Raw genomic sequence first — 25940 nt, forward strand, 5'->3', positions numbered from 1 at the left:
GCCAAAAGGGACATATTATCATGTCATTAATAACAATTGAGCAAACCTCATTGTTGCTGTTTCTCAGCAACCATAACACATTTTTAGTTCTCAGGTCCCATGCAGCTGCTTTACATCACAAATCTCAAAGCCAAACCTGGCCAAAATTCACAGTCTTTTTGGTATTAGAGAGAAATGATGACTTAGCCGAGGTCTGCTAGAACCTTGAATTGGATTTGGCAAACTTCAGACAGCATTTCAGTGGACATGGCATAAGTTTCATGTTTGTAATGAAACCTGACTCCAAAGGGATTGGCCTAGTTTCAGATTCACTTATCTGTGTCTCCTACAGTTGTAGTTGTTACTGTTCATGTAACAGAATACCAAAAGCAACAGCCAATGCATCAAGACATAGCCAGAACAATTTCATTCATTTAAACTGATGTGGTATAGAAATCTGATACTTTTCACAGCATCACAGAAGATTCAGGTTGGAAAAGACCATAGGATGTCATCTAGTCCAACGCTCCACTCAAAGGAAGACAAACCCCAGCTAAATGACCCCAGACAGGGCTTTGTCAAGTGTGGCCTTAAAGCCCCCTAAGATGGAGATTCCACCACCTCACTAGGCAACCCATTGCAGTGCTTCATTGCTCTTCTACTGAAATAGCTTTTCCTAAAATCCAACCTAGACATCCCCATTGCAGCTTGAGACCATTGCACCTCATTCAGTCATCTGCCACCACTGAGAACAGCCTCGCTCCAGTCTCTTTATATCCCCATTCCCATTCATACGGTTGAAGGCTACTATCAAATCCTCTCACTTTTCTCTTCTGCAGACTAAATAAGACCAGTTTCCTCAAACGCTCCTCAGAAGACATGTGCCCCTCAATCATTTTTCTTGTGTGCTGTACTCTCTCCAATCTGTCCACATCTGTAGTGTGTGGGTGGGGAGGGGATAGCACAATACTGGATACAATATGCCAGATATGGCCTCACCAGCGCTAAGTAGAGGGTCGTCATCACATCCCTTGATCTGCTGACAATGCTTCTACTAATGCAGCTCAATATGGAAATAAGGGCACATTGTTGACTCATATGCAGCTTTTCATCCACTGAAATCCCCAGGTCTTTTTTTTTTCACAGCACTGCCACTTAGCTATTCAGTCCACAACCTGAAGCGTGGGATTCTTATATCCTAAGTGTAGGGGTCTGCACTTATCCTTGTTGAACCTCATCAGATTTATTTTGTCCCAATCCTCCAATTTCTCTAGGTCACTCTGGACCAGAGCCTTACTTTCCAGCATATCTACCTCTCCCGCTAGATTAGTGTCACCTGAAAACTCATTGAGGGTGCAAATCATCCCATCAGATCATTAATGAAGCTACTGACTAAGATTGACCCCAGGATCAACCTCTGAGGCACTCTGCTTGATACCAGCTGGCAACTAGACATTGAGTCATTGATCTCTACCCATGGAACTTGATGATGTAGCTAGCTTTGTACTCATCTTACAGTCCATTCATCCAATCCACTCTTCTTTAACTTACTAGCAAAAATACTGTAGGAGACCCTATTAAAAGCTGTGCTAAATTAAAGGTATATCCCATCCACTACTTTCGCCATATCCACAGAGTCAATTATCTCATCACAGAAGGCTATCAGGTTGGTTAGGCATGACTTGCCCTTAGTGACTGCATGTTGACCATTCCTGATAATAACCATTCCTTTCTCTCCTCCAAGTATTTCAAAATGGATTCCCGGAGGACCTGAAGGGCGGATGGGTGCTCTGTAGTTCCCCATAGTCTCTCCTTTCCCATCTTTAAAGAAGGATACTACATTTGCCTTTTTCCAGTCATCCAGGATCTTCCCCGATTGCTATCAGCTCTGAAATCACATCAAACAACTCCATTAGCACCCTCAAATGCATTGCATCTGGCCACATGAACATGTGCATGTCCAGCTTTACTAAATAGTCCTTAGCCTGTTCTTTCATCACTGAGGGTTCCTCACCTCCTCCCCACACTGTGCTGCTCAGTGCAGCAGTCTGGTAGCTGACTTTGTCTGTGAAGACTGAGGCAAAAATGCATTGCGTACTTCAGCTGAATCCACATAACCTGTTACTAGGTTGCCTTCCATATTCAGTAGGGGTCCCATGCCTCCCCTGACCATCTTCTTGGTGCTAACATACATGTAGAAATGCTTCTTATCCTACACATCCCTTCCTAACTGCAACTCCAATTGTATTTTTAGACTAAATCCAGGAACACATTCTGAAATCAGTGAGAAGTTTAATCAAGAATTCCATTGTATTATTGCTTCTTGATATAAATTGCCATAAAATAAATCTACATTCTTTCCCAAGATTTTCAATCCATATAGTTGGAATCACAATGACACATCTCCACACACTGCTCTGAAACACTATGTATTACTTACTATGTCTCTGATTAGGCTTTCACAACGTTTTAATCCAGTGATCCTTAGCCCACTGCAGACAATTTCTTTTGGGAAATTACTTCTATGCTCTATGCCAAGCTGGAACAGACATAGGGTGGGTATTAGCTTTTAACCTATCTCTATAATGTGGATCAAGTCATTGCTGGAGCTGAATATGTCATGACTCTTTTGGGGCAGTTCTTCAATTCAACACTGTGATTGAATTTAACATTAATAACCTTGCACTCTAGCTATGCAAGGGAATGTAATGGCATGGGTTATTTAACTCCATGCTTTAGGGAGAAAGCTAATTGAGTGTAGAGGTCAGGAAGGAAATTCCCTTCACTATAGTCCATCATCTCAAAATAAGTTGCTATGTTAGGTAAGATTTCACTTTCTTCAGACTATCAGTTTCTACTCACTTCCATAAAGAGCATACCATCCAAGCTAGATGTAATGTCTCCACTGATATTCCAATCTTATGTTCATCTGCTGACATTACTTCTTAATAACTACTCTACACTGTGAGAAACTTTAGGCCAGATTTTCTTTACAATTATAATATTTTGCATGATTTAGCTAGTGGAAAAGTATTTCTCTTTATGATATACACATATTAGTACAATGTTGATGAAAAAGGCTTTGCAATTTGATGTCCTACATTTTCAAAACTATACAGTGATGTGTTGAAAAATATCCAGATAAAGCAAAATAAAAATATGTATCAAGTCAGACAAACATTTTTATGTCAGATGACACATATCATTGCCATGAACAATATTGATTGTGGATTTAGGCATCCAAGGCAATAGTTACATATTTTTAAAAATATTATACATATGAAAGTTGCTTTACTTCCCTGTTACATAAACAAATTACTGATAACACTCTGCCTCTGTGTAATTAACAGGGGAGGAATCCTGACCTAGAGATTAGTCAGTAATGCAGTTGGAGGCATGTGGTAATCATTTTTGCTTTTAATCTAATATAATTGGTTAAACTAGGTGCAAGCAATTTATTTTTATTTTTCTTGTAATCATATCTGACTTTGTCTCATTGCTTGGACTCATTTTAAATCTACATATTGCTTTGTAATTTAAAACTGGTTACTAACTTTAAATTACTTTCTGTTATTGGAGATACACATCTCCTAGAGCTAGAAGGGAGTTTGGGAGGTCGTCTAGTCCAGTCCCCTACACTCTTGGCAGGACCCAGCACCATCCCTTATATCTATTTGTCCCAGTCCCTAAACGGCCTTCTCAAGGACTGAGCTCACAATCGTGGGTTTAGGAGGCGAATGCTCAAACCACTGAGCTATCCCTCCCTATATTGCTCTGTTGTTCTACTGTTCTACAGTGTCTTTAGACTGAAAAGTCTGGGTAACACCATTTAAGATTGTAAGTTGTGTGTATGTTTTTCTTTAAGAGGAATGCAGATCTTGTCCAGGAGAAGGCTGGTCAGTACAAGACATACGTTACATCCTGCAGTAGAGCCAAGGCTGCTCAAAGCCAGGGTAAAACCTAACTGTGGCTGGTGGGCTGTAGTTACCCATAGACATTCAGGGTGTGACTTACATGCTGGAAGGCTGTTTGTGAGAGCCCCAAGTGTGAGCTATTGTAGCATGGCATTGCAAGGCATGCAAGATTGGTCTAGATTGCACTCCAGTGTGTCACAGTGGGTATGTGGTGTTTTGAAAATCGTGTCTAAATTGCAAGCTATCATTTTAAATTTTCAAGGTCCTGCTTGCAAGCTAGGGACTCTATAAAGAAGTGTGTGATCTGGGACTTGATCAGACTGTCTTTGCAGGCCAGCCCAAAGCACGAATAGTTGAGATGTGCTTTTGTAGGTTAGAGGGCTACCTGTTTTCTCTCTGTGTTTTTGTTGCTGTCTGTTAAGGTTCTGGCTTCTAATAAATACATTATTTTTACATTGCAGCCTTCCAGACAGCATGTTCTATATTTGTTTCTTCTCTATTTGGATACTGTGAACATAAGAGGGTACAAACAACTTTCTTGACAATAGATTAAATGGACAATTGATCGAAATATTTCCAAGACTTTTGTAGTTTTCCTTACAATTTCCATAATGAATTAATCTCCATTATGAACATGCATTATTATTGCGTAATCTAATACTTTATTTAAGCCATAAAGAATACTTTAAGTTAAAAAAAATTAACATAGTTTTGAACATCTGTCTTTGTAAGCTGTACGTGAAAGATCATACCAGACTGAGAAAAGTCTCATTAGCAGGAAGCAAGAGGAACAATCAAGGATGATGAATAAGGACTGTAGAAGAGTGATCCAGAGATTACTAGATTCAAAGGCCAGAACGGACAGTTGTGTTCATCTAGTCTGTTTCCCACAGGCCAAAATAATTCCTAGATCATGTTTTTTTAAAAAATTCAATCTTGATTTGAAAAAAATGTCAGAGATGGAGAATACATCCATCATCCATCACTGTTGGCATGGTTTCTAATTCTTTGATCTGTCTCTGGGCTTTTCTGTGAAGCCCCTCCACTTTATCAATTTGATTGTGGGCACCAGAAGAGTGGTCACGTGTGTAAAATAACCTCTCTATTTCTACTTGGAATTTCACAGTTTATGCCTCTTTGACAAAGTGGGATTATTTTAAGTATTTGTATGAATCCTACGGGTGCCAGTTTCCCTCTGTATAGTGTGTTATGGGCCAAGTGGGTACAAAAGGGTTAACACTGCTTCTGAAACAGTGCTAGAGACAGAAGGTGTGTGTGTTTGTCCTCTTGCTGTCTGGTGGAATGAACACGGTTATTTAAGAACTTGCTCAAACCAACTCCAAACGGAGGGTCCAGCAAGACAGGAGCTACCTCAGTAGCTGAAATAGCAACCCCTGCCAGCAGGAAATCCCAGCAGGCAGGACTTGGGAATTGAGCTGAAGAACACATGTTTTTAGAACTACTCAGGAGCCCAGACTATGGAGGATAAAGGGGCAACAGAGAGAGAAAGAGCCAAAGATGGAGTCCATTACAGTTTGGCTGGCCCATCAGGACACTGGTTTGATCAGGATGAACAATGGTTTGACTCCTGCCTCTCTGTGCTAACCCAAGGATTTTCAGTTCTATAGCCAAGTGACTAATAAATGCTTATCTTGTTGTGAAAAGGCTGGTTGTGTCAATGTAAATATGCATACTGAACAATGCACACTGAAGGGGTACACGCAAGTCTCCCTCAGGGCTTGGTGTGGCTGAATTCAGTGCAGAAAGACCTGGAGGCAAATAGGGGACACTAGTGCTGAAGGCCCCATCTGGGAGATCCCCATCCTGCCCCAATGAAACTGTGTGGGTCTTCTGGGCCTGGCAGTGTCAAGGGGTCAGAGTCAAGTGGGAGGTTGGTTACCAGCTGGACATGAGCCAGCTTCGTCTTCATGCCAGTATCCCAGTATTGCATTAACCCTTTTGGCCATGGTGTCACACTGGGACAGTGGGGCCAACAGTCATCACAGGCCCCAAGGCAAGATGAGGGGGGTGCCCCAGAAAAGGTGGGGCCAAGGGCAGAAGGGGTGGGGCCTAGTGCAATCAGGGATGCTGCCACCAGCCCCCGCCGCTTACACCACACAAAGCAGCAGAGCAGTGCTGCTGGCACTTCAAAGAGGTCTGGACCTCCAACAGCTGCTGCTGCCAAAGTAGCAGTCACAGCAGATGGAGCTCCTTTGACATGCCAGGCCCTGAGGTAATTGCCCCATTTGCCCCCTCTGTCAGCAGCCTGCACTGAGATCTTATGTTCAGATGAGTCTCCTCCACAAACCCCAAATCCTTTTAAGAGTCACGGCCTCCCAGAACAGAATCCACCTTTCTGGAAGTATGGCCTACATTCTTTGTTACCAGGGCTATGTCTACAATAGAGGGTTTTGTCAACAAAACTGGCATTTTGGCAACAAAACCCAGGGATCCTCCAGATTCCCAAGGTGTTCTGTTGGCAGTAAGTCGACAGAACACAGCACTTTCGTCAAGAGCCATATCCTGCTTCCCCCGAGTCGTAACAGATCTGTTGACAGAGATTTGTCGACAGAAGGCAGGTCTAGATGTTTGTGGGGGCCTTCTGTTGACAGAAAGGGCTTCCAGGACACCAGGCAGCCCAGTCTGCTGTGCTTCTATTGGCCATTTTGTTGAGAGAGCGGCCGGGCATTCTGGCTGCTCTCTGTTTGCAGAGTGGATTGCTCTTGCAATCTGTTTGGCAGTTTGGCCGCAACCTGTCAACAGTTTTATCTTCCGACAAAACTTCTGTCGACAAATTGCTGTAATCTAGACATAGCCTAGATGTATACATTTACAGTTAGCCATATTCAAATACATGGTTTGCTTGCATCTTAATGAGCAATCCAAATCTCCTATTACTGAGCACACATCCCAATATGTGCCATCTGCAAACAGTCAGGGATGATTTTATGTTTTCATCCAGGTCACTGATAAAAATGTGAAATAGTCTGTGGCCAAGAATCAATCATTGAAAAACTACACTGGAAACACAGTAGTTTGAGCATGATTACCCATTTACAATTTACTTTGAGACCTAGCATTTTTAGTTTATGCAATATACACCATATTGTTTTGCATCATTCTATTTTTTATAAAAATGTTATGCAGAATTGAGTCACTGCCTTACAGAAGTCCATCAGCATTATTAGCTTCATCAACCAAACGTATATTCTCATAAAAAATGAAGTTAATTTGGGAGATTGTATTTTCCATAAAGTTACAGGGATTTACATTAATGATTCTCCTTTTATTCCTTATTAACAAAGCCCTGGATTGGACACTCCATTATGTTGTTCAGGGCTAATATCAGGCTGACAGTCCCATGATTACCTGGTCATCCCATTAACTCTTTTAACAAACTGGCACATTTGCTTTTTTTCCCCCAGTCTTCTGGAGCTTCCCCAGTGCTTAGGGTGACCATATCTCCCTATGCCAAATACAAGGGAGGAGGTGGCTCGCCCCAAACTGTGGCTGCCAAGCAAGTGCAGCTCCTTGGCCGTCTCATGTAGGGTGACTATATTTCTCTATGATGAATACGAGACACCTGGTAAAATTGCTCAGATTCAAGTGAGTTCAATGGCAATGAGCCGGGGGGGGGGAGGGGCGAAATGCCATTTGACCTTGACCTCAGGCTCAAAGAGGGCCTCAGATTTGGACACATGAACTTTTTGGCATCTGATAGACTAGAAAAGCATTTATTAAGAAAAAATGTATTCTAATTCTGTCTCACTCTTTTTTGGAACTTTATTTTGTTTTCATCTATCATCTCTTGTTTTAATTTGTATTATGATGAGAGGCCTCAAAAGCTGGGAGTGGCCCAGGCTTCTCTGGACCTGTGAGAGGCCCTGCTCCCAACAGGCTTTAAAAGTTCCTGGGCCCAGCAGGGCTATGTCTACACTAGCACACTACGTCGAAGTAGCCTATTTTGACGTAAGAACATCAAAATAGGCTACTTCGACGTGTATCATCTCCACGTCCTCCAGGGCTGGTGCCATCGACATTCAATGTTGAAGTAGTGACGGGGAGCATCGAAAGGAGCCTCCCCAGAAGGAAATGGGGAGCATCCACACATACAAGTGCTCCCCATCAAAATAAGGGGACAGCAAAGCCCCAAGCCGCTCCCTTAAAGGGCCCCTCCCAGACACACTTGGCCTGCACAGCACGAGATCCACAGAGCCGACAACTGGTTGCAGACCCCGTGCACACAGCATGGACCCCCAGCTGCAGCAGCAGCGGCCAGAAGCCCTGGGCTAAGGGCTGCTGCACACGGTGACCATAGAGCCCCACAGGGGCTGGACAGAGCGTCTCTCAACCCCTCAGCTGATGGCTGCCATGGAGGACCCCATTATTTCGACGTAGTGGGACGCAGATCATCTACACACACCCTACTTGGACGTTGAACATCAAAGTAGGGCGCTATTCCCATCTTCAGATAGGAATAGTGATTTCGATGTCTCGCCGCCTAACGTCGAAATAGTGCATGGTGCGTGTAGACACGACGTGTACTATTTCAACGTTGTGCCAGCTACTTCGAAGTAACTGGCTAGTGTAGATGTACCCCAGGAGAAGGGGGCCACAAGGGTCTGGGATGGAGGGGGGCGGAATCTCAGGTACAGATGTAGTGTGACTTCTTTTGGGGGCAGGGCCAAGCAGGCTTGAGCCAGCGCAATATGGCAGAACTAGGTAGGCAGCACCACCTCCATCCCATTTATGCCAGCAGGCCACCCAGCCTGGTGTGACTATGGTCGGGGGGGGGAGGCTTATCACAAAAAGTTTGAAAACAGCTCAGGGTACCAGGAGGGGTAGTTCAGGGCGTGGAAAGAGGAGTGGCCAGGGGCTGTGTGCAGGAAGGAGCTAGCTAGTGGCTGTGTGTAGGCAGGAGTTAGCTATCGGCTGTGTGCAGGCAGCTCAGGTTTCGGGGAAAGATAGCTAGGGGCTGTGTGCATATAGGCAGCTAGCTCAGGGTGCAGGCAGGGATAGCTTAGGAAGTGGGCAGGAGGTAGCTCCAGGGAGAGGCAGGGGGTAACCTGGGGCTATATGTGGCTGGGGGTAGCTTGTGGTTCAAGGAGGGGAAACTATGGGCTGTGGGCAGGCAGAGTGTTGTTCAGGGTGCAGGCAGGAAGTAGCTATGGGCTGTGGGCAGGCAGACATGGCTAGAGATTGTGTGTGGGCAGGGGACAGTTTGGGCACAGGGGTGGGATAACTAGAGTCTGTGTGTCAGGAGGGCTCCCCTGTAGCCCCTGCTCTCTGAGGGCTCTGCCAGCTACATACAGAGCCAGGTCCCCCACCCCTGCAGCTCTGACTGGCTATTTGAGAAAAGGAAGCTGGGAGCTGGCCAGAGGCAGGAAGAGGGGAGGAATGGAGGTCAGTCCCTGGGACTGTCCTGCACTTTACTAAAGTGTTTGGGGGCGCACACAGGGATCACCAGGGCTCGGGCATTCAGTCCTGCAGCTCTCGACTTCATTAGCAGGAGAGAGGGGGAACAGCAGGGATCAGGGCTTCAGCCTAGGGGAAGGAGTATGCTGTGGACTGGAGGTCCAGCCTGTGGGGTGGGGAGAAATGGTGCACTGGGGATCGGGGCTTCAGCCCTCAGTTCCTATACGCAGCCCTGCAAGCTCACCAGCTTGGGCATCCAGCTCTGCAGCTCCCAGCTTCAATGGGGGGCAAAAGGGTGCCAGGGATTATGTCTTCAGCCCCACAGCCTGAAAGGGCTGGCAGACCCCACCCACACCCCGCCTCATTGCGTAATGCTGCTTTAGGGTGCACATGCGGAGGGGTGGCAAACCCCCTCTTCTCTGCATGGCTTCCTGTTTCTGCCTCGGGACCCTGCCTGACGGCGCCACCTGCTGGCCACTGTCTGCCCGGCAGTCTCAGGCCACAACGGTAGACCGCTGCAACTGCACTGACTGCGACTGCCCAGCAGGGGGTGCGCTGGAGCTGAACGAATATAGGACATTTGGCTTTTTTTTTTTTTCTCTAATAAAGAAAACCCTCCTGACAGTTGCCTTGAATACAAGACGGACCCAACCAAAACGGGACAGATAGTCACCTTCCCAGTTCTCCAAAAGTTTTTTGAAAAGCAACCATAAGGATCTAGTGAGCTTCTGAACCACCTCTGTTAAAACTTTTGGATGCAAGTCATCCAGACCTACTAATTTAAAGATGGCAGGAGTTTTATCTTTAATATAGGAGACCATATCATCTGTTCTCTCCAAATACAGAAGATTGATATTTATTAAACATATTTGCCTTTTCTGCATTATTATTGATACCATTTCCATCTGGAAATAGAAAAATAATATTTTCACTTTTTTTTTTTGTTCTTAATATACTTAAAATATTCCTTCTTTAAATCCTGAATTCTGCTGGCCATCAATATTTCCTTGTGTCCATTAGATTCCTTTATCAATTTCCTATGGTTCATCATTTCTGAGTTGTATCTATTGCTATCAATTTCTCCTTTCTTCCCTTTGGTAGGTGTATATATGTTTTTAATAGCTGCCTTCATGGCCTAACAAAACCATGTATTTTTTTAATGCAGTTTGATTTTCTTTCTCAGTAATGGGATTGTGGCTTTGTGGGTATGCAATAAAGTGTTCTTAAATGACTCCCAATTATAATTCATGTTTTTTCTAATTAAATCTGTCCTCCCACCTAATTTTTCTCATAATTATTTTCTGTTTCATAAAATTGACCAAATTAAAGAACCAAGATTATAAGTATTAGTTCTGTGTGCTTCCAATGATATCATACTAGGGAAAAGGGAGATCAACTGTTACTTCATTGCTCCTAAACCATATTATTCTGTGGAGAATTTTTATTGCAATTGAAGTGGTGAAACGCTGGGTGCACCATAAAAGTTCTAAACATTTCCCTGTCTTTATTTAGCTTCAGGTATATTAGGATATATTCTTGGGAGCTGGGACCATGGCAATGGAGACATGGGCATATAGCCTCTGAAATAGGGCAGCTGATCCGTTTCAGGAAAGATGAGCCAAATAGGATGAAAAGATTTTTAAAATCTCATTGATAGAACCTCCATAAATATATGAATTCATGTCTCAGCTCTGCTGTATTCCCTGACCTTTTGTGTGCACTTCTTTTCTTTTTAACACATACACAAATAGCCTTTTTGATATTCTTCTCTTTAAATAGAAAGCAGCTGCTTTTTAAAACAAATGTGTAAAGAAATGGGTAAGATATCGCAGATTATTATAAAGTATCATTACAAATACCTAGGTCTCATACAATTTTCTTTCCAATTATTCATGTGGGAATAAACATCTCCTTGTCCTTCATAGATCTTGCACTCTCTTACTCCGGCTGCTTCTACACATGCCACCTTCCGTCAGAAGTGGCATGGTAAGGAGGCAGTTCGAAGCAGGCTAATGAAGTGCTAACGTGCATATTCAGAACCTCATGAGTATAATGGCAGCTGCACAAATTTCAAAGCGCAGACTTCGAATTGCAGTTTGACAGTGAAGATGGGGACAGCTTCGAAATAAGCACCCCACTTCAGCATTCTCTTACTCTGAGCTAGTTCTGTGGGAGTCAGGGAATGTCGAAGTGGGGGATCTTATTTTGAAGCTGCCCCCATCTTCACTGTCAATCTGCAATTCGAAGTCTGCACTTTGAAATTCGTGTGGCTGCCATTATGTTAATGAGTGCTGAATATGCACATTAGTGCCTCTTTAGTCTGCTTCAAATTGCCTCCTTACCATGCCACCTCTGACGGGAGGTGGCGTGTGTAGAAGCAGCCTCTCTGTCTTCCCACTAATCCTATTGAATTACCTTTCTAAGTAAAGAGGATCTTGGGGAACCGGCAAAGCCTGATTAGTTTTCCTTCAAATGATGACACAGGACTATCTTCATTTTTATTATTCTATGATTCAGTTAACAGGCTATTTCTACACTACAGCAATCTGTTGACAGAAGTTACTGTTGGAAGATATCTTCCAACAAAACTTCTGTCAATAGATCATGGCCAGACTGCAAAGCAGATTGAAAAAGCAATCTGCTCTGTCGACAGAGAGTGGCCAGACTGCCCGTCTTCTCTCTTGACAAAACGGCCAACTGGAAGCTCAGCAAACACGGCTGCTCAGTATCCCAGATGACCCTTCTGTTGACAGAAGGGCCCCCCAGAGCATCCACCTTGGCTTTCTGTTGACAGATTCAGTCAACAGAGGCATTCTGCCTCCTGCGGGAATGGCAGAATGCTGTCAACAAAAGTGCCATGCTCTGTCCATTTACTGTCAACAGAACACATTTGTAACATGGGTGCTCCACGGGTTTTGCCGACAAAGCCCTCTAGCATAGATGTAGCCTTAGAGTCAAACAGGTCTTTGACAAATATCTATTATTCCTTACCAGGTCTCTGCACGTATTCTAAAACGCTTCAGTTTCTCTCTTTTTTCATTTTAGCTTTTCCTGCTTTTAGCCCTGTTCCATTACTATTGCTACAATGTGTCTGATATTATTATAAGAGTGCTGGGCATGACACTAAATCCAGTTGGCTTCCTTTGCTAGGTGAGGTGGCTCCAGAGATGATCCTGGCAATTACAAGCCATTAAGCCTAACTTCAGTACCAGGAAAATAAATTGAAACTATAATAAACAACAAAATTTTCAGATCCACACAATGTACTTGGGGAAGAGTCAATCAGCATATTTAAAGGGAAATCATACCTCTCTGATCTATTAGAATTCTTTTTTGCGGGACAGGGGTCAACAAACATGGACAAGAGTGAACTTCAGAACGTGGAACTTCAGAAAGCCTTGCAAAAGATCCCTCAGCAAAGGATCTCAAACAAACTACAGTCTCATGGGATAGGAGGAAAGTTCTTCTCATGGATTAATAACTGCTTAAAAATTTGAAACAAACGATTGGAATAAATAGTCAATTTTCAGAATTCAGACAGGTGAACTCCCATCTCCACCCCGCCAGGATCTGTACTGGAGCTAGTGCTGTCCACATATTAATAAATAATATGGTAAAAGGATATGGCAAAATATGCAGATAATACAAAATTATTCAAAATAGTTGAGCCCAAATCAGACTGTAAAGAGCTACGAAGGGATCTCACAAAACTGGGTGACTAGTCAACAAAATGGAGGTGAAATTCAACAATGATAAATGCAAAGTCATGCACATTGGAAAAAATAATTCCAACCATGCATATAAAATGATGGGGCCTAAGTTGGCTGTTCCCACTCAAGAGAACTTGAAGTCATTGTGGATAGTCCTCTGCAAATACAGACACGTAGTGTTAGTCAAAAAAGATAACAGAATGTTAGGAACCTTTAGGAAAGATAGAGATAAGAAGACAGAAAAGACCATAGTATCACTATATCAGTCCATGGTATGCCAGAACTTCAACTACTTCATGCTGTTCTGGTCAACCCATCTCAAAAAAGATTTATTGGAATTAGAAAAGGTATTAAGAAAAGCAGCAAAATGATCAGTGGTATGGAACATCTCATGTCTGAAGACTGAGTAAAAACTCTGGGACTTCACAGTTTAGAAAAGAGACAAGAGGGGAGATGACAAAGGTCTATAATATCACAAATGGTGTAGAGAAAGTGAATAAGAATATGTTATTTATTCCCTCACATAACACAAGAACCATGGGTCACCCAAAGAAATGACGAAGCTACAGGTTTAAAGCAAATAAAAGGAAATACTTCTTCACACAAAGCACATTCAACCTGTGGAATTTGTTGTCAGGAGATGTTGTGATGGACAAAACTATATCTGGGTTTTAAAAAGAATTAGACAAGTTCCTGGAGGATAGGTCCTTCAATGACTACGAGTCAGGATAGTCAGGGATGCAAACCCATGCTCTGGGTGTCTTTACTCTCTGACTACTGGAATCTGGGAGTAGAAGAGAGGGGATGGATCACGTGATGATTGTCTGTTGCGTTCATTATCTCCAAAGAACTTATCATTGGCTAATGCTGTGCGACAGCATACCAGCCATTCGTATTACCCAATATGACCACTCTTATATTTTTATGCTTGAGGCAGAAGTCTTGATTGTTATAAGACTCAAAGTACTCTCAACTCGCATTGGACCAGACTCTTTGCCCAGTCTGCTCCATTTCTACTAATCACATTATGTTTTCCCTCCAGTTTTTTCCATCCTTGGGCAGAATAAATTTTATGTGCATCAAGATGTGTGGATGTGCACCACCAACAGAAACACAGCGGTCGGCTGTGGGCATTCTGCTAATCGACTGGGCGGCACCAGAATCTCTCTTGGCCAGCCACCCAAGCAGCAAGCACTCAGCTTACAGGAAATACTGGGGGTCAAACTGATTAGCACAGCCTGTATTTTCTCAACCCTCTTTTTGTTTCAAATATCCAAATATAAGCAAGAGTATTTGATTGTTCTCAGTATCATGATTAAAAAAACTGCAACAATTAGCAGTGATAAAAGGTGATAGCCCTGGGTAAATCACCTGGTTTGGTACATTAGCTGCTTTTCTGTGACACGGTATGCTGACTGGGGCATTCCTTGCTCTCCCCATGGATACATTATAGCTTTTCTTGGTAATGCTGCACAGATTTCACGTAGATGAGCTTATTAAACTGGGAAGGTTCACAGGCACTACTTGCTAATTTATTTAGTAATTACAAAAGGTTGCCTGGGTCACGTACATGCAGTGGAATAAAGTGTTTTGTGACAGGATTATATTTCTGCTAGCGCAGAAGAGCACTTATCGCAGTGATAGGCCTACCACATTTGAAATTACAGAAGAGTTACATTCTGAATAGAGAAACTGAGCATAAGGCACATTGCAATGATAAAAAGTCCCAAGATTTTGTGAGATTGGAGGAAAAAGGGCTTTGGTTTTACCCCAGACATTGAAGCCACAATTGCGAGCATGAGCAAATATGAAATTGCTTTTCATCCCTCTCAGCTAACAATCCCTCACGGTGGGATTTAGCTTTATTGGTCACAGCAGGCAGTGCTTGTTTGCCATGTAGAAAGAAAGGGGAAATGAAGAGAGAGGACTCTCCAAAAGCCATTTCTTACTCACCCTCTCTCTAGATCCAGAGAGAGAGAGAGAGAGAGGTTCTGGAAGTAATTCGTTTTATTTTTCTTTTGAATTTCAAAGGTAGCAGAAAATTTCTCATCATTTTGTTTGTGTCTCAGTTGTAAACAGGAGCTGGGCAAGGTGAGGTAGGAAGGAAGAAGCTCTGTGCTCCTGGAAGGAGTGGAGCCTCAGGCAGAAGGGGTGGGGCTGCAGGCAGACAGCCTTCAGCACTCCCCACACACGTGGTCCTCCTTCTGCACGGTGCTCCATTGGCAATTTAAAGGTCCTGGGGTTCCGCATGTTGTTGCTGACACAGTAGCAGTGGCAGCCAGAAGCCATGGACCCCTTTGAATCACTGGGTGCCAGGACAGATGTCCCCATTACCACCCCCTGCACCTTCTGCCCCTGGCATCAGGCTTGATTGTCAGTAAATAATGCTACAGCTTGTAAGATTTTCAATTATAGTCTGACCTGCCAGGTATTTATTTATTTGTACTGTGATAGTGTCTAGTAGCCCAAGTCAGGGATCAGGGTCTCACTGAACTAGAAACTGAATATGCACGTTTCAGCATATGGTTCCTGTACCATTGAGCTTATAGGATGAGCATAGGCAACAGATGGATACAACAAACAGATGGGAGGCACAAGGGAAAAGAAAGACAATAGTGACTGCTGCTTATGACACTCATCATGGTCTTGGTCCTTTGACTGCCACCCAGAAAACTGGAAGTAAAACAGTGTATCTGTTAGCTGATATTTGAGCTGTCAGCTAATATTTGGTGTCTTGCTGGTTGACAATGAGCTCAGCTATTTCTTTGAGGCAGATCTATTTATTGACAAAAATTTACAGAGTCCTGTTTCTCTTAACACAGTAGGATACAAACAGGAGGAAATTTCTTTGCTTACAGTTACAAATCAGTTTCTAGCTAGCATTCTTCTCTAGTTAAGGTTGTTTGACACTTCACAGTATAAGATCCTGTTTTCAGTTGCTTATAATTTTTCCATTCTTTAACCATTTGTACAATTTTCTATGCCATATGTCTCTCCCACAATATTTCGTTTTTTGTTTTTGGTTTTTTTTTTGGGAGGGTGGGGGACAGAAGTTAAACCAACAGCAATTGTTCAGTCTTTTTTAATAACTAGCTTGGGGAAAATATGTTGGTTAGCTCATGTTGTAAAAATATTTTTACCATCTTTTCTTTGAGGAGCTCTAATGTCTTCATGTTTTGGGGCAAGGACTTGAAATTTGGCAAGGGTAGTCAGGGATGTGCCTTTTCTGTCCCTGTGCCAAATCACCCAAATGGTCACCATAAAATTGGGCACCCAAACTGGTAGTCACGTGGGACATTAATCTTTCTGCATCTTGGTTTTCCATCTGTAAAATGGGAAAAATATACCTTCACCTCAAGGTTTTTTTGTGAAAGTAAATTGATCACTGCTTGTGAGGCCTTCAGATACTACAGTGATAAATGCTATAGAAAAGCCAGTGAGAAACTTAATAATCCCACCTTCAGAGTGAGTTTGAATAGTGTGAAGTGAATTAGTTCTGTGGCCACACATAGAACAATGAAAATAACACAAAGTATTGAATAGCTGTTGATTTAGTGAGCACCATTCACCCTCTGCCATGAATCAGACAAGAGCTCCGCGGGGAAGGAATAAAATCTATTTAATCATGTAGTTAAGGACATCATATTGCCTACATAGTTCTGTTCAGATAATTGTGTTCTGTTCATTAAGTGCTCAAATCTGTATACACCATGTCCACCCGGTACAGAGGCATTTGTGCCAACTCCTTTCTTTTAAGAAAGATTTTTAAATGTAAAACATAGAAGAACGTGAAGTGTAAAACAAATAAAGAAAGTTATTAAATATGCCATTACAACTCATTATCATTAAACCTTGATAACGTAATAAGATATATACCACTCTCAACACTTGTCATTTCTTGCTCATGTTTTCAGTAGGAACACTTTGCGAGTAAAAAGTAATTGACCAGGCACCCATAATATTTTAACTTCACACAGAAATATGCTGCTTCAGACAAAGTAGCCAGCAATACACAAATTACTCTAATATAGGGTTACCATGTTTGAACTTTCAAAAACAAGAATACCCCTGAGAGAGAATGTATCCGTATCAGTACCAACCAACCCATGTTGCATTAATATACTGTATCTATATATACTATACAAAACAAAAAAGCTGTCCTGTAGCACTTTAAAGACTAACAAAATAATCTCGTAGGTGATGGGCTTTTGTGGAACAGGTGCATTTTTTTCAGATCTGGAAATTCTGGATTGAGTGATGCTGGGAAAGTTGTGTGGATTTGTGTGAGCGGTGGGTGAGGGATGTGTGCTGCAGTGAGTGATTATGTGTGTTTGGGACTATTGTCTGTTCTGGTTATGTTGTTGGGTGAGTGGTTTTAAAGCACTTTGGCTGTTGGCCCAAGGCATCAGCTACTGTGCACACAACCAATGAAATTGTTTCGTGCAAATTAGCTGTACAGTCAGGGTAGTGGTTGATCAAGTTTAGGATTCTTTGCATGGCACTGTACCTGTTTTGCCTTTGCATAGGTATGCATCATAAAATCAAAATGGCTAAGAATTTAAAAAATGGGCCTGAGAGACTGTGAAACCCAGTGATTTTTCATCCTGCTGATATTCTGAACAAAAATGTCCTCAGCCATGCTTGTAGCAATTCTTATTGTTTCACTCTGGCCAAACAGAAGTTTTAGGTGTCAGGGTGACAACATTGGAATCTTATGATAGATTATATAACAATAGCTTATTGAAAAACAATAAGTAATAAGATAGAAATCTATAGCATGAGGTGCTGGCTACTAAGTAAACAAATGCACGTTTTTGTGTTTCTCTGCGGGAAAAAATACACATTTTGAATTCTACAGAAGAGGACATCTGGCTAGTTTTAGACTTAACATGCTTGAAGGGGTATCTATTTTATCTTAAGCATTTTAAGTTAACTTTTTGGTTTCTCAGCCCATCTTATAGAAGACAACTGCCCATACCATACCATACCATGCCACAGTGGTTTGCTGGAAGATGGAACAGAGAAGCTAGGGATTCAATTATCATGGAAACTAAAATCTGGTATCCAGTCCCACTATAACAGAGCTGTGTCATCGGGCTAATGCACCCCATCCCTACTTAGAGTCGGAGGAGATATTTGTACTCCCCATAGTCCCACCCTCATGCATGGAACTCCTCTGCCCAGTAGCCAAAGTCAGTAAGAGTGGGCCTTGCCTTCAGGGCAGCATGGCCTAATTGCCAGAGTCAAAGTGACCCTTGATCAAAGGGCAGCACATCCTAATGGCCAGAGTCTATCACCGTGACCCTGGCTCATAGGCAGCATGGCCTAATGGTTAGAGTAGGTCACAGTGGCTTCCACTCCAGGGCCCTAACTATGGAGGGGTGGCCCACCAGTGGATCAGCAGGGGAGCTGAGCACAACTTGCTGACTCGGGTGGGAGGTACCACCCACTCATCCTCTCTGGGTCACTTTGTACCCTGTGTCATGGGGCTGCCAGCCATAAGTTCCTGGGGTCACTGGGCTCCTCCACAAAGCTGGACCTCTGGGTCTCCCTGGCTCTGGGCTCCACAGGCAGGCACGGCTTCCCAGCCAAGGTACCTGAGGTTCTTCAGCGTGAGTCTCCGCCACAGGTCTCTCCTCTCTGGTTATCTCTCCTGCCTATTATATGTGATGTCTGGTAGCAGCATACCTCCTTGGGCCACAAGGGTGTGGCCTCCTCAGCCCCAAGAGTGGTATTAACCCTGTCAGTACCAGTGCGGGGCTGATGGGTCCTGTCACAAGAAGAGACAGTATGAGTCAGCCTGCACTTCTCTTGCCCTAGTGTGACCTATTCTGTGAATAAAAGTGGCCATCAGTGTCCAGGCCTGTAAATTTGGCTGTTTTTACTGCACTCTTCACCAGTCACAATTTTAACAACCCATCATTTTGGTAGTATGATGTAGAGGAGATGAATAAAGTTGACTTATTCACTGGAAAACTCAAGCTCTTTCTGAATATATCTTTAACTATCTTCAATCAGTAATTACCGTAAACGTTGTGAAAAAAAAGATAACTTTCAAAAAACTGAATGTACAATACAGGTAGGATAAATTCTCATAATAATCCATTCACTTATATGCCAGGTTTATCATATGTGCTGTATAGTTTCTAAGGGGAGATGAAAAATGACTACCATTTATGTACCTGAAGGAATGATGCACTAAAAGTTTATTTAATGTGGAAATTCTGCTATCTTTTACTGGACCTTTTGTAAAATGATACAGGTAAACCCACTGGAAACAAACACATTTAATGAAAAAATGATTACAAAATTTGTGTAAGTTAATGTTTTAAATTTACTAGACTCTTTTATATTGCTCCTCTTTGAACAATGTAAGTAAAGTGTGTTTTTTTTAATTAATGAGAATAGAGGTTAATGAGGTATTAGTAAAATATATGCATTATTTAAAACATGTAGTTAAAATAATTCTTTATCCATTATTTAAAATATTTAATCAAAAGTAATTCTTAACATAGTGCAGTTTCATTTGCTCTGGTGCCAATAAAAGTCAATAGTATAGAGAAAGGTATAACATGGTACTGTGGCTAAAATCTGGTATCCAGTCTCACCAGAACAGACCTGATGCACCCCATCACTACCTGGATGCTGAAGCTTGACAACTTCAGATTGGAAATAAGACCTACAAATTTTAAAGCTGATACAAATTCACACTAGGAACAGTTTACCAAGGGCTGTGGTGGACTCTCCATTACTAACCATAGGTAATAAAAATTGGAAATTTTTTTTATAAAAGCTGTGCTCTTTTGGTGATATTCTGTGGCCTGTAGAGATAGCCAGACAAGATTTGCCTCTTGACCTTAGAATTTACAACTATTTAAGGTGCTCCCTTGCTGTATAAGTCATAATCACAACATCAGAGCAATTAAATCATTATCTTAGTGCAACTGATTTACAAAGATGCTAGCCTAAAAGATGTATATACCTCTTCAGATGGTTACATCACTGTTTTGGAAACTCAGTTAATTGCTTTTTGAAATATAGCTTCTTGCTATGAGGTTTTAATTGATTTTGCAGCAGTTTCCATTAGCGCACCGGTGGACAAAAAATGTCAGACTCCATTTTTTTTAAGTAAGCATGCATCTTAACATTATTTATGCAGCTTGCTGTTGTTACGTGCACTTAATCCACTTAATTCACTTAATAATTGATGGGCTTTGACTACTGCATAACGCAGTGGAGGCACAGCTGGTGTAAACTGTGGTAAATTCAGTGAAGACAATAGAGTTACAGGAATTTTCGACAGCTGAGGCTTTTCCTACAATATATAATTTAAGAAAATGGTTTTAGAAGAAAAAGGAGGTTCCCCTCTCTCCCACCTAACTATTAGCTGATGTTCCCATTTCTGCTCTGTCCTCGCCTCTCCAAAAAATTTATTAATTTTGGCTCTCTCTCTCCTCCATATTAGTTTCCATAGTTTAACATTGTTAGCTCCTTTCCAGGACCTAATTGTCATCTGGCTCTATTCTCAGGAAACTTCCTTTAGACCGAGTCATCCTAGGGAGAGTGAGTTGGATAAGACATGAAGTCCAGAAGGCAGGTCCATGAATGGATCTGTCTCCCTTGCCACCACCTCCAAAATCTCTTCCCTATATGAACGCCTCCTCTTTGACTCTTCTGAGGCTAGAAAGGATGAATCAGACCTTTACACAGTGATGTGGACCAATAATATCAGCCAAGAGAGATCACCTTCTGAGAGCTATAGGGTTCCCCAAGCATTGAGAATAAAGCACATGTTATCGCCTCGGCTAGAATCCTCTGCTTTCATCTCTTAAATCTCATGAGTAGTCCATATTTGGAGTTCAGCTCGTTCCAGGGTGATGAATTCGGGGAAAAAAATAAATGGGCTGCCAATTCAGTTACAAAACTTCAGAAGATTAATATTATTGCTTGTCACAAAAGCTGTGAGGAAGTCCTTCTTATGGCAAAAGTGCTAAATGGAAGTGAATGTGGTTTGTCATAAATCCAGTGATTGAAAAACAAAGTAGACTATTAAAAATGAATTACATACAGATGGTGTACATGAAATATGAAAAACCCTTTTCAGGGATAGACACTTCATGCCTTATGAGGAACTTCAAAACCTCATAGGTCCTCATACGTCCATCGGTGGTTAATGAGTCAAGATGGTAAAAGACAAAATGACATGCTCTGGGTGCCTCTGCGCCTCTGACTGCCAGAAGCTGGGACTGGATGGAAGAGGATGGATGACTCAACAGTTGCCCTGCTCTGACTTCTTTCTTCAGAAGCATCTGGCATTGGTCACTGTTGGAAGTGAAGCCTAGATTGTGCTTTCTGCATTTGCAGTGGATCTAGGGAACAAGCAAATGCATGTAATTAATGATCTTTGGTTTACTGGATTCCCACAATTGCTATTCTAAAAGAGCATTAAAAACACTGTCAGGATATAGGGGAGCTGTTTGTCTCTTTTGTCAAGGCATTAAGTCTGTTTTTTGTGCTGCTTTCTGTAATCTTTAAGCCAAGTAACATCTCTCAGCTGCCCTACCTATATCCAGTAAATTATGTTTATACTAATAAACTTACCCAGCATTGCTCAGGTCCAGGTCTGAGTCCAGATCCTCAAGTGGGGAGGGCCCAGCCCATCCTCCAATTTCTCCGTGGAGCCAGCCCTGGGCAGAAAGGAGCACGCAACCCACCCACTAGCCTCTCCTGGAGCCATTCCAGGTTGTGTAAGCTGCCAGCCAGCTCTTTCCATGACTAGCTGGTGGATGATTTGGCCACACAGGCTGCTCATAGGCACTCCCTGTAGCCAACCAAGGACAGCAGAGCAGTGGGGCATCTGGCAGCTGCTCTCTGGGGCTGGCCTGTGGCAGCAGGGGTCCAAGCACCCTATCCAGCTGCTGCTTCCCAGGACAGGGGCTACACACTCCTGCCACTGGCTGCTCCCAGGGCTGGCCCAGGCTGTGCAGGCCACCCAACAGTGCTCTCCAGGGCCAGCCCCAGGGGCTCAGGGAGACCAGCAGCTGCTCCCTTGGGCAGGACGGAGTGGCAGCAACTGTGTTGGTGACCAGTGGGAAATCACTGGGATATTTGCTGCTGCCCAGTGGTCAATCATAAGTACAATTGTCCTCCATGATTGCTGCTTGCCCGTGGCTATGGGTGAGTGTAACTTTCCCAGTTCTCACATCATTCCCTTTCCATTTGATACAAAATAATCACATTCCATGCACATCCCATTATCCTGGCTCAACTAAGCCCTGATCTGCATTAAATTATGATCAGAGGAAGCTGCATACCAAATTTGTTGGACCTAGCACTTCCTTTTTAGAGGGAGTTCTTGAACAGACAGACACACAGATGAACAGACAAAGTGATGCACATTTCTAATATATATATATATAGAGAGAGGGACAAAAGTAAACCCTTAAAATGTGGTTACATAAAATAATCCATGGACTCACAGACTCTTGCCAAACACTCCAATCTCATCATTTTTCATTCTTTCTTTCTTTCTTTCTTTCACGCATAACTTCTGAGCCTCAGGTACACCTCTCAGCTTGCTAATGTCCATCTTCAGGAAGCTGGATCTGGCAAAGGCCCAGATCGAGAAACACAAAATTATTATACATGAAGAAAAATGTAAAATAATGTGAAACTTTATCTTTTTTGTCAAAAATGTGTTTTCTGGAACATTAGTTCCAGTTTTCTAAATTTCCTATCTGAGAACGCTCCGCATTTATGTGGACACCTGTGAGTCTAGTATTAATGTTTTCTTTCCAAACAAGGGACCTATGGGAGGTGTGGTGCTAGATAAGCTCCCCACTTCATCTGTTGAGGTGAACAGACAAATCCCCAGCTTTGTGATTCTAAAAGTATTACAGACTCTGCACTTGCCATCGTTTAGTGGTGGCGCTCAAGGAGACAAACAGTTCTGTCTTATTCTTTGTACCAGTAGTGCTGATGTGTGTAATTTTTTAAAATATTTTAGAGTCACAGAATCGTAGAAGCGTAGGGCTGGAAGGGACTTAGATGATCATCATGTCCAGCTGTGGTACAACCAAGTAAATCGAGACCATTCCTGACAGGCAGTAGTCCAAACAGTCTTTAAAAATGTCCCATGACTGGGATTTCACCACCTCCCTTGGAAATCTATTCCAGATCTTAGCTTCCCTTACCTTAGATCAGATCCTCAGGTGGTGAAAAGCAGGATAGCTTAATTGAATCCAGCCCACCTGCAGTGATTTACATGCGTGAAGATGTTGCCCAATGTGCCATTGCTCAACTCTGTGTAACTTTCTGTAGTGTCTATATATAGGATCCAGAGATGGGAATAGTCTCGGCCAGGGCTCAGAGGGAGGTCGTCCCTTCATTCTACCCAGCTGGTTTTCTCGTTTCTCCGTCCTTCACATCATGCAGTGGGGCCACTACAATATGTATGGATTCTGAGGGCATACAGGCAGAAGCCCATGGGTTTGGAGCACCATTGGGTGGTAGATAGAAGAGCAGCTATGTACTGGAGGGATACTGTTTCAGTTATGGACTGGGAAGATATAAGACACAAAAGCTGCGTCTACACGTGCACGCTACTTCAAAGTAGCGGCACCAACTTCGACGTTAGGCGGCGAGACGTCGAAGTCGCTAACCTCATGAGGAGATAGGAATAGCGCCCTACTTCGACGTTCAACATCGAAGTAGGGACCGTGTAGATGATCCGCGTCCCGCAACGTCGAAATTGCTGGGTCCTCCATGGCGGCCATCAGCTGGGGGGTTGAGAGATGCTCTCCCTCCAGCCCCTGCGGGGCTCTATGGTCACCGTGGGCAGCAGCCCTTAGCCCAGGGCTTCTGGCTGCTTCTGTGGCAGCTGGGGATCTATGCTGCAGGCACAGGGTCTGCAACCAGTTGTCAGCTCTGTGTATCTTGTGTTGTTTAGTGCAACTGTGTCTGGGAGGGGCCCTTTAAGGGAGCGGCTTGCTGTTGAGTCCGCCCTGTGACCCTGTCTGCAGCTGTGCCTGGCATCCCTATTTCGATGTGTGCTACTTTGACGTGTAGACGTTCCCTCGCTGTGCCTATTTCGATGTTGGGCTGAGCAACGTCGAAGTTGAACATCGACGTTGCCGGCCCTGGAGGACGTGTAGACGTTATTCATCGAAATAGCCTATTTCGATGTTGGCTGCACGTGTAGACGTAGCCAAACAGTGTTTGGCCAACATATGTATTATTAAGAGCAAGTATGATGTAGCTTTTTAAACAGCATAGAGGTGAATGAGTAGATGGAAGAGAATCTTTACTGAAAATAAATGTATTTCTGAATTCTTTTGATACGTCGTTGTCCATCTTGCATCATAGACCAGTGGGATGAAGAGTAAGATTTGGACTCAGCTTATCAACACTTTCCAGTTAGGGTTGTGCTGGTAATCACTGTTAAGGACAAACAAGCTAGTAATCACTAGACCAGTGAACTGAAATGTACTAATCTTAAAATGGTGACAAATATCAGAGAGATAGCCATGTTAGTTTGTAACTTCGAGAACAACAAGAAGTTCTGTGGCACCTTATAGACTAACAGATATTTTGGAGCATAAGCTTTTGTGGGCAAAGACCCACTTCATCAGATGCCCACGAAAGCTTATGCTCCAAAATATCTGTTTAGTCTATGAGGTGCCACAGGACTTCATGTTGTAAACTTAAAACGTTATGCCAATCATATGCCACTTCCAAAATAGTGAGTAAAGTTTCTGAGAAAGAACGTAGAGTTCAGGAAATGTCTACAAGGACTATGACATAGGACATGGGGCAGCCTTCCGATATCCCCCAGCATGAATTATTATACAAATTATTTGCAGATACTTCAGAACAGGTCTCTTTTGGCACAACATCAGCTGTTGTTACTGCTCTCCTGAGCAAAACAGAATGAGAAATTGTTAAACTTTGTACAAGATGAATGGTTAAAGTTTTTAGTAGAAATATCGGACAGAGAAAAATGTTTTTGTGTACAATATGATGAGAATACAAACAGTTCAGTCAATAATATGGAGCATGAATTATATTACAAGTATCACTTACAAAGCTGGCTCCCAAGAGAACTGCTATGATAGCCCACCCACTGCAGTTTCCCTCTGCTTCCCATTACAGCACTTTGTCTTTTTGTTATAATTTAGAATTGTGCTTGACACTTGATAATTTGATATCATGTAGTGTGCTTTCATCTGATTTATTTTACTTTAGAATAAGAATTTGGGGGTGGGGAGTTGTTATTGTGTAAAGAAGTGAAAGAAAATCCTCATATAACTTTAAATATGTTGGGCTCTTCCATGCAATTGCTATAATGTGAACTTTAACAAATATTTATCTATGCAATATTCAGTTAAAAAGTACTGGTGCTTTCTTCAGATACCAGAAGGAAATTGTCAAATAGATCCATTCTATTCACATAATCCTGATATAAAGTACCCATTCTAGTCAGTGGGAAGGCTTCAATAGGCCTTAGATCTGACCTACTTAGATCTTTGTGGCGTAATAAATGTCTGGCAGTCTAACTTTATTACAGACTATAATATAAGAAGGATAAATTATCTCCAAAATAAATAATGTCTCATCCAGTGATTAAATTTTATCTTGATATTATCCGAGTATAAACACAGTTCATAGGAACTGTGATTCTAGAACAAACCGATGGTCTGTTTTAATTTAACAACCTAACACTATCGATATGTCTATGGTAGTTTATAGTGGTTATCAAAAATTATCTTTGCAACTGGACTTTACAGCTAAGTGCCAGTATATACAAGGAATATTGTATTTTTGGAGGCATACTCTTTGGCCATTTCTGTAAAGCTAAATATAAAATATTTAACTATGCTCAGCTGTGGATATTTTGCTTAGATCCTCTGTTGGAATAGCAAAG

This window comes from Carettochelys insculpta, chromosome 2 (genome assembly GCF_033958435.1).
Source record: "Carettochelys insculpta isolate YL-2023 chromosome 2, ASM3395843v1, whole genome shotgun sequence".
NCBI classification, from domain to species: Eukaryota; Metazoa; Chordata; order Testudines; family Carettochelyidae; genus Carettochelys; species Carettochelys insculpta.